The sequence below is a fragment of the Anomaloglossus baeobatrachus genome, chromosome 9 (genome assembly GCF_048569485.1).
Source record: "Anomaloglossus baeobatrachus isolate aAnoBae1 chromosome 9, aAnoBae1.hap1, whole genome shotgun sequence".
Classification (NCBI taxonomy): Eukaryota; Metazoa; Chordata; class Amphibia; order Anura; family Aromobatidae; genus Anomaloglossus; species Anomaloglossus baeobatrachus.
In genome coordinates this window covers 17898411-17906300 of record NC_134361.1, presented here as the reverse complement: position 1 = coordinate 17906300, position 7890 = coordinate 17898411, and the positions used below count along the sequence as shown (strand labels likewise).

The 7890-nt window shown below is 54.3% G+C and overlaps 1 protein-coding gene across 4 annotated transcripts in view; it reads left to right on the top strand.

Moving 5' to 3' along the window:
* The first annotated feature begins 118 nt into the window (after positions 1-118).
* Positions 119-7890, top strand: part of LOC142250855 (uncharacterized) — a 41206-nt gene continuing 33434 nt past the window's right edge. For all 4 annotated transcript variants that reach the window (XM_075323125.1, XM_075323124.1, XM_075323126.1 and 1 more), the window contains exon 1: positions 119-242. The gene's annotated coding sequence lies outside the window, so the exon portion shown is untranslated. The remainder of the gene's footprint in view (positions 243-7890) is intronic.

Sequence of the window (7890 nt, the reverse complement as noted above, 5' to 3'; positions counted from 1 at the left end):
TTCCTCGCTGGAAGGTGCTCAGTTAGAAAGAAGTAAGCCTGAACTCCCATTCCCACAATCCTCCCGGCCTCGGTGTCACTCCTACAGCCTATCGCTTTCCAGATGTGTTTGCCACAACCCCACGTAACGCTGAGAAGTAATGGCTGCCGCGGGTGACTGCCGGCTGCTCCGCGCTCTAGCGTTTACCTGAGACTGCGGCTCCGCTGCCGGGAGGAGGCGGGCGCGGACCAGGACGTGCGCAGGTCAGATGTCATCACTTATGTGGGGGGCGTGGTCAAACCGGACCGACACCCGGCGACGTAGTGACCCGTTACCGGCACTGTGTAATAAGGCGCAGGAGAAGTGGCTGCAGAACCGATATGTAGTGCCCGGTGGAGAGCGGTGCCCCGGTGTACTGTGCCCGGTGTAGAGCAGTGCCCCGGTGTACTGTGCCCGGTGTAGAGCGGTGCCCCGGTGTACTGTGCCCGGTGTAGAGCAGTGCCCCGGTGTACTGTGCCCGGTGTAGAGCAGTGCCCCGGTGTACTGTGCCCGGAGTAGAGCAGTGCCCCGGTGTACTGTGCCCGGAGTAGAGCAGTGCCCCGGTGTACTGTGCCCGGTGTAGAGCAGTGCCCCGGTGTACTGTGCCCGGTGTAGAGCAGTGCCCCGGTGTACTGTGCCCGGAGTAGAGCAGTGCCCCGGTGTACTGTGCCCGGAGTAGAGCAGTGCCCCGGTGTACTGTGCCCGGAGTAGAGCAGTGCCCCGGTGTACTGTGCCCGGAGTAGAGCAGTGCCCGGTGTACAGTGCCCGGTGTAAAGCGATGCGCGGTGTAATGTGATGTGCCCAGTGTAGTGCGATGTGGTGTACCCGGTGTAGAGCAATGCGTGATGTGGTGTACCCGGTGTAGAGCGGTGCGTGGTGTGATGTGGTGTGCCCGGTGTAGTGCGATGTGATGTGCCCGGTGTAGTGCGATGTGGTGTGCCCGGTGTAGAGCGGTGCGTGGTGTGGTGTGCCCGGTGTAGAGCGGTGCGTGGTGTGGTGTGCCCGGTGTAGAGCGGTGCGTGGTGTGCCCGGTGTAGAGCAATGCGTGGTGTGATGTGTACCCGGTGTAGAGCGATGCGTGATGTGGTGTACCCGGTGTAGAGCGATGCGTGATGTGGTGTACCCGGTGTAGAGCGATGCGTGATGTGGTGTACCCGGTGTAGAGCAGTGGCGCGATGTGGTGTGCCTGGTGTAGAGCGATGCGTGATGTGGTGTACCCGGTGTAGAGCAGTGGCGCGATGTGGTGTGCCTGGTGTAGAGCGGTATGATGTGGTGTGTCCGGTGTAGAGCAGTGGCGCGATGTGGTGTGCCTGGTGTAGAGCGGTATGATGTGGTGTGCCTGGTGTAGAGCGGTATGATGTGGTGTGCCCGGTGTAGAGCAGTGGCGCGATGTGGTGTACCCGGTGTAGAGCGATGCACAGTGTGATGTAGTGTTGAGCAGTGCCCTGCTGTAGCGCGATGTGGTGTGCCCGGTGTAGATCGATGTGGTGTGCCCGGTGTAGATCGATGCGTGATGTGGTGTGCCCGGTGTAGATCGATGCGTGATGTGGTGTGCCCGGTGTAAAGCGATGCGCGGTGTGATGTGGTGTGCCCAATGTAGAGCGATGCGCGGTGTGCCGGTGTAGAGTCGCTCGTGGTGTGCCCGGTGTAGAGCGGTTTGATGTGGTGTGCCCGGTGTAGAGCGGTGTGATGTGGTGTGCCCGGAGTAGAGTGGTGCATTGCGCCCGGTGTAATGTATGCAGTGTACAGCGGTGGCGGGTGTACTGTGTGCGGTGTAGAGCGCTGCTGGATGTAGTGTGTGCGCCCGAAGTAGCTTGTGGTGTAGAGCAGCGCTTGGTGTAGTGTGTAAGTATGCGGGTTGGAGAGTGGTGCACCGTGTAGGGCAGTGCCTGATGGGATGCATGAGCTTGCTATGTAGGGTGGCGCCCGGTGTATTGTGTGTGGTGTAGAGCAGCATTCGGTGCAGTGTGTGTGGTGTAGAGTGTTCCCGGTGCAGTGTATATTGTCAGTGTTAGGCGGCTTTCACACTACGTTTTTTTTTAACATGCGTCATGAATGTTTTTTTTAACGCAAAAACGGATCCAGTGTAAATGCGTTTTCATTTCAATGCATTTGCAATGGACTCGCGTCCACATGCGTTCACATGCGTTTGCGTGCGTTATAGTGAGGATCCAGCAAGTTGCAGTTTTTTAACTTTTTTTCAAAAACGCTCCTTGTAGCGTTTTTGAGCTGCGTCCAAATACTGCAAATTGCTGGATCCTGACTATACTACATGCAAACGTATGTGAACGCTGGCATGCTGATAGGCAGGATCCTGCTTGCTCTACTGAGCATGCCCAGAAACCAGCCTGGTGTGATCAGTCCCTCTCTCCCCCTCCCTCTTCTCTCCCCCTCCCTCTTCTCTCCCCCTCCCTCTTCTCTCCCCCTCCCTCTTCTCTCCCCCTCCCTCTTCTCTCCCCCTCCCTCTTCTCTCCCCCTCCCTCTTCTCTCCCCCTCCCTCTTCTCTCCCCCTCCCTCTTCTCTCCCCCTCCCTCTTCTCTCCCCCTCCCTCTTCTCTCCCCCTCCCTCTTCTCTCCCCCTCCCTCTTCTCTCCCCCTCCCTCTTCTCTCCCCCTCCCTCTTCTCTCCCCCTCCCTCTTCTCTCCCCCTCCCTCTTCTCTCCCCCTCCCTCTTCTCTCCCCCTCCCTCTTCTCTCCCCCTCCCTCTTCTCTCCCCCTCCCTCTTCTCTCCCCCTCCCTCTTCTCTCCCCCTCCCTCTTCTCTCCCCCTCCCTCTTCTCTCCCCCTCCCTCTTCTCTCCCCCTCCCTCTTCTCTCCCCCTCCCTCTTTCTCCCCCCCTTCCTACCTGAGAGCTGCGGAGGCTCGTAACCAAGGTAAACATCGGGTAACTTGCTTGGATACCCGATGTTTACCTTGGTTACATGTGCAGGGAGCCCGGCTCCTAGCAGCTGCAGACGCTCGTAACAAAGGTAAATATCGGGTATCCAAGCAAGTTACCCGATGTTTACCTTGGTTACGTGTGCAGGGACCCCGGGTCCTAGCAGCTGCAGACGCTCGTAACCAAGGTAAATATCGGGTATCCAAGCAAGTTACCCGATGTTTACCTTGGTTACGAGCCTCCGCAGCTGTCAGATACCGGCTCCCAGTCTGTCATGTTCAGTTCCCCTCACTCCCGATCACATGACTCCAATGCCCGCCCCTAAACATCCAGTGACAGGATCCTGCAAAATAAGACATGCGTTTTTCTTTGTAAAAACAGGATCCGCTTTTACAGCAAAAAAAATTCATGACGCATGCTAAAAAACGTAGTGTGAAAGCAGCCTTAGTGATTATTTTGGTTGCCCGGTGCAGTATTACAGTAGTCGCGCTCTCCAGCATCAGTTTGTCCTTTATTATGAGGATCGATGTTATCAGGAGTAGTTATTATTGTAGGGAGCATCGAGCAGTCAGCGGCCGCGCACCAGCATGTGATGAGGTGTTACTATACTGGGCACTGTGTGATGGGGCAGTGTGCGGTGTATCTCCCACTAGAGATCTGCTCATGTCTGTGTCCAGCAGGGTCTGTCCTGTGAAGTCAGGAGGACCCTGGTGACATGACCAGTGGTCAGCGGACGGTACCAGTGGTCAGCGGACGGTACCAGTGCTCAGCGGACGGTACCAGTGCTCAGCGGACGGTACCAGTGCTCAGCGGACGGTACCAGTGCTCAGCGGACGGTACCAGTGCTCAGCGGACGGTACCAGTGCTCAGCGGACGGTACCAGTGCTCAGCGGACGGTACCAGTGCTCAGCGGACGGTACCATTGCTCAGCGGACGGTACCAGCGCTCAGCGGCACATCTGATGTAATGTGACCTCAGAAGCACTTTGTACCTGTAGAGTCCGGTAGATGCTGCGTTATTTACTATGCTGAGGGCCGGACTGTACAGAGAGCGCTTGTTACCTTTTTGTCCCCGTTATATTTCCTTGGATTGTAGCTTGTGGTCAGGACCCGCACTCCTCCTGTATCTCGCACTCCTCCTGTATCTCGCACTCCTCCTGTATCTCGCACTCCTCCTGTATCTCGCGCTCCTCCTGTATCTCGCGCTCCTCCTGTATCTCGCGCTCCTCCTGTATCTCGCACTCCTCCTGTATCTCGCACTCCTCCTGTATCTGCAGAATTTTAGTGCTGCTGAATATGTAGTTGCTGTAGAAGTAAAACGTATTGTTAATTACTAGTGATTGGGGCTGCACACGGAGCCTCGCCGGGTACTTCTGGGGCCTGAGGTCACTGACGGGGGGCGTATATTGGTATTTTGCATCAGTATTTGTAAGCCAAAACTAGACGCAGCAGAAAAAAAAAAGATGAAATGGAATGAAGAGATTTGCACGTGTCGCACGCTGGATCCGCTCATGGCTTTGACTTACAAATACTGATGCAAATTGCTGGTGGAAATACGCGGGTGTGAAGGAGGCGAAAAGATGGAAGGCCGGGAGACTCAATGAAGAGTGGTTAATCCACGGCGGCACGGTGGCTCAGTGGTTAGCACTGCAGTCTTGCAGCGCTGGGGTCCTGGGTTCAAATCCCACCAAGGACACTATCTGCAAGGAGTTTGTATGTTCTCCCCGTGTTTGCGTGGGTTTCCTCCGGGTACTCCGGTTTCCTCCCACACTCCAAAGACATACAGATAGGGACTTTAGATTGTGAGCCCCAATGGGGACAGTGTTCCTGATGTATGTAAAGCGCTGTGGAATTAATAGCGCTATATAAATGAATAAAATTATTATTAATTATTATTATTATTATCCACCTCTGATGGGTCACATTGGACGAGGGCATATATATACAGTATATAGTACATACATACACAGACACACACGGGGATGCATCACCGGGCGGAGGAGTAATGATCTGCAGAGGGCCGCGCTTCCCTCCATATGTGCCTGTGGCTATGGGGGAGGGCGGTCAGCGCGCCGCTCTGCAGTCAGCCGTGTAACTTGGTTGTTTGGCAGAATTCTGTGAAATGCGTTTTTTCTGTTCGGGTTCTGGATGTAATACGGCCGTTGCGATGACATATGGCTCTGTGTGTGCGCAGACGTCTCTGCTCAGGGATCGCTGCTCTTCCTGAAGGCAATTTATCAATGGCAGATGGCCACACAAACCGACATAGTAAAACAAGGAGGCAGCGAGCAAATCTGAGGAATGCAGAACATGAGGACTTCTTACAGATGGCCAAAAACGGGGACCGTGCTGAGCAGGGATCTCCTGACTGTCAGCTGACCACCGCCTGTCCTTTGTGAGGGGGCCATTTTTTAATTAAACGGGTTGTCCAGCACTTAGATGAGCGATTATAAGTATCAGATCAGTGGTGGTCCGATACCCCGCACCCCCCCCCTACACCAGTCCAATGTCCCGCACCCCCCACCGGACAGCTTGTTAGCAGCTCCTGCAGCATCCGGATGTCCAGAGTCAGAGCAGCATGACGGGCTGCTGATAAGTCTTTGGCTTGGTGATCTTATTTTGTTTCTATGGTAATGAATGTTACATCACATAAAGCCTTATGTGTCTAATATATGTTTTCAAAATTTTGTGTTTGTTGCTTATGGCAACAGTGTTCTCCGCACGCGGGAAAATAAATTGCCGGAGTCTAATGCGATATTCACAACAACTGAGAGCAGAGGAGGGATAAAATTCTTGTTTTTGCAAGGAAAGGCCATGAAGGATATTCATGGTGATATGTCGCAGGCATTGGAGGATCAATGCCCTTCATATTCCACAGGTAAGAACTGGGTTGCCAAATTTAAAACGGGCCACTTCAGCCCCAATGATGAGGAACGTCCTGGACGCCCGAGAGTGGTCGTTGTTCTGGAGATCGTTGATGCTGTGCACAACCTCATATTGGAGAATACACGAATTTCAGCTAAAGCAATAGCAGACATCATGGGGATATCCCGTGAACGTGTTTGTGTCATTATCCATGAACATTTGGACATGAGGAAGCGATCTGCAAAGTGGGTCCCCAAATGTTTGACAACAGATCAGAGAAGCAGCGAGTGACAACTTCCCGCTCCATTTGTCAGCGTTTTTGGACTGATAAGATCTTCCTGGAGCGACCGGTCACTGTGGATGAGCCCTGGATTTATTTGTATGAGCCTGAAAACAAGGAGCAGTCAAAAGAGTGGAGGCGCAGTGGTTCTCCTCATCCAAAGAAGTTTAGGGTGCGAAAATCAGCCACTAAGGTGATGGCGTCTGTGTTCTGGGATAAGGAGGGTGTGCTGCTAGTGGACTACCTTCAAAAGGGTTCCACCATCAATGCAAGCCATTACATTGAACTTTTGGACCAATTGAAGGCAGCTCTGAAGGCCAAAAGGTGCTTGTCCTGCAAGACAACGCCTCCGCTCACACCGCACAAGCGACCACGGCAAAACTGGCAGAGCTGGGCTTCCGGCTGATGACCACCCACCTTATTCACCAGATCTAGCTCCCTCCGACTATTATCTGTTTCCAAACCTGAAGAAACACTCAAGGGACCAAATTTCACACCATTTCTGATGCCATGGCTGCTACGGATGCCTGGTTTGAGCCACAACCGAAATCCTTCTTTTTGCTAGGCTTACAGAACCTGGAATACCGATGTAAGAAGTGTGGTGTTATCAGTAGAGGAAATGGAAAGCTTCATCATCCCATTTAGTTTCTTTCTGTGCAAAGCCAAAGACTTATCAGCAGCCCCTCGTATGTATTTGTGTGTATATAATATATTTGGCCTCCATGGGAGCTGATGCCGTACTTCACAGATTTGATACCAATGACCCTACTGTTAGGCCATCTTTATCTACGTCCCAGACGCCCCTTTTAATTCTGAATTCCCTAAGGGGATATTTGAGAATGTTTTCTATTGTGGATCCGCGCAGTCATCCATAGATATTTTGTACCCACAGCTCTTTGTGTATTTTATGTCTCACTTGCAGCAAATACCCCGCAGCCTTTCTTTTTTCTGCTGTTGTTTGATCGCTGCTGGCAGTGAGAAAAATCACATCATGGTGTCAGGAATGGGGTGAAAAATAGATAATGTCACAGCAGAGTGTGATGTCCACGGCCAAAGGAGAGGATCAGACCGCGAGCTGCAGAGAAGGCCGGAGGAGAGGATCAGACCGCGAGCTGCAGAGAAGGCCGGAGGAGAGGATCAGATCGCGAACTGCAGAGAGGCCGGAGGAGAGAATCAGACCGCAAGCTGCAGAGACGCCGGAGGAGAGGATCAGACCGCGAGCTGCAGAGAGGCCGGAGGAGAGGATCAGACCGCGAGCTGCAGAGAGGCCGGAGGAGAGAATCAGACCGCAAGCTGCAGAGACGCCGGAGGAGAGGATCAGACCGCGAGCTGCAGAGAGGCCGGAGGAGAGGATCAGACCGCGAGCTGCAGAGAGGCCGGAGGAGAGGATCAGACCGCGAGCTGCGGAGAGGCCGGAGGAGAGGATCAGACCGCGAGCTGCAGAGAGGCCGGAGGAGAGGATCAGACCGCGAGCTGCAGAGAGGCCGGAGGAGAGGATCAGACCGCGAGCTGCAGAGAGGCCGGAGGAGAGCATCAGACCGCGAGCTGCAGAGAGGCCGGAGGAGAGCATCAGACAGAGAGCTGTGGAGAGGCCGGAGGAGAGGAGCAGACAGAGAGCTGCAGAAAGGCCGGAGGAGAGGAGCAGACAGAGACCTGCGGAGAGGCCGGAGGAGAGGAGCAGACAGAGAGCTGCGGAGAGGCCGGAGGAGAGTAGCAGACAGAGAGCTGCGGAGAGGCCGGAGGAGAGGATCAGACAGAGAGCTGCAGAAAGGCCGGAGGAGAGGATCAGACCGCGAGCTGCGGAGAGGCCGGAGGATCAGACAGAGAGCTGCAGAGAGGCCGGAGGAGAGGAT